Raw genomic sequence first — 1902 nt, forward strand, 5'->3', positions numbered from 1 at the left:
GCATCTGGTTATTGCAGCCATGGAAGCAGCAGGGGACAAACATAAATTAGAGGTATCCATGCTCTCAGAACCACTTGCTCCATGGTTTTTTTTGCAGTAATCAAACTGCATTTTTTTTTTTTTTGAAAGATGGCAGAGCAATAGGATATTGCAGGTTAACTTGTCCCTTCCAAATCCAGACGGAGTATCTAAAGAATTTCTTTGCTGTGTGTAAATATCATGAGGTGAGAAAAATAGTAGGGAAATAAGTTTTGGTGTCAAGAGAGGATTGAGTGGTATGTCTGGGTTTTGTGTCAACATTTAATTCACAACATACCATCTGCTAATCTGTAGCTATTGTTTTGGCAGCATATGCCACACAGCTGATTTTGTTTGGAAACCACTGAGTCGAAAGTAAGTCACTTCTGAGCGAAGGATCCCATGCTCGTTTTGATGTTTGTGTAATTGAAAGAAGCCAATACAAGGGTTTTGCATGAGCCTTGCTTTTTGCGAAGGTAACTTGGTTTTCTTGGGGGAAGGGGGAGTTTTTACAGTACTGTAGGAGACGTTCTGCATACAGCTTGTGAGTAATTGACACATTGTGTACGGGAATGCAAAACATTTACCTCACCACACTGAGAAATGCACTCGCTTATCAGCACGTGCACCTCTTCCCAGCAGTTACTGTCATTAACTGACCCCATCCACGCAGATAAAACTTCTGACCCAAACTTAGCCAGGGTCATAACAATATTTTGCAGGTCATGGTAGGATGGGTTTATACCAGAACACATTTTCCTGATAATGGTGGCAAGGATTGTTAGACTGCTGCCAGTTCTCTAGTACTTCCCATCTTTCTTATAAAGGAACAGGTAAGTCCCAGTCATCATTGACGGGGGAAGAAATCATACACGGTACAAAGAGCACCATCAGCTAGAGAGAAAATATTCACTGTATGAAAAGTTGTGGGATAAGGCTTTATGCGTAGGAAGAGATGAAGCAGAGAGAGACTTAGAAATGAGGTTGGGTTTTGACGTGAGTGTTGGTACTCGGTGTACGTTGAGCTGGTGCCGACTAACCAGATTAACTCTGCAGTGAAGAAAAACTTGGACTGCTTACTGCTCCTAGTTTTGCTTTATGACTGTGGGAAAGTGTCTTATTTTATCTCTAATGTGAATATTATGTTGCTATCATCTGACCCAACAGGATGTTGAAATGCTCGATCCATCAAGGCTTATAAAGTTGTCTGGCATGTTTTTATAGAAGAGACTCTATAAAGGGTAGAACTGTAAACATCTGTGGTATTTCTGAGTCACCCATCCTCTTAATATCTGAGTATCTCTCCTGAAAAGTAACCACACAAAAAAACCTTCCTTTTCCAAACTGAAGGCTGTTACTGAGATTTATTTTCCCTTTAAATGAATTCCTTTGGGATTCTGCATTCGGTATTGTGCTGTATGCCGTGGCCATTCAGAACTTAATAGCAGTTTCTGCTTTTCTTGAGACTCGCATCCGCTTATCATTTGAGCTGCAGAAGAGCCTCTGGAGGGAACAGGGCAAATCTGATGCTGTGTCCCACAGATGTCGTTGGGATGCGATAGGCAGCCTAATGCAATCCAGGGAGCAGCAGCGTGCCTCTGCATCTTTGCTGATTCACCTCACAGCTTCTGCTTATTTCAAGTACCACACAGGAACAGAGCTTCGTGTTGTCTTCAAAATAAAGATAGGATGCCTCAAGCTACCGATAAACTTACCCCTGCTTTGGAGATACACAGTTACAGAGCTGTTGGGGACACAAAAAATTGGTTTTGCATCAACATTGGGACTTCAGCACTGGTATGACTTGTAGTGAGAAGGGCAACTTCCATCACGTGTTTGTTAGGGTATTCATACATGAATGTCTAGTGTGTATGTGCATTCCTG

This window comes from Fulmarus glacialis, unplaced genomic scaffold (assembly GCF_000690835.1).
Source record: "Fulmarus glacialis isolate BGI_N327 unplaced genomic scaffold, ASM69083v1 scaffold16570, whole genome shotgun sequence".
Taxonomy (NCBI): Eukaryota; Metazoa; Chordata; class Aves; order Procellariiformes; family Procellariidae; genus Fulmarus; species Fulmarus glacialis.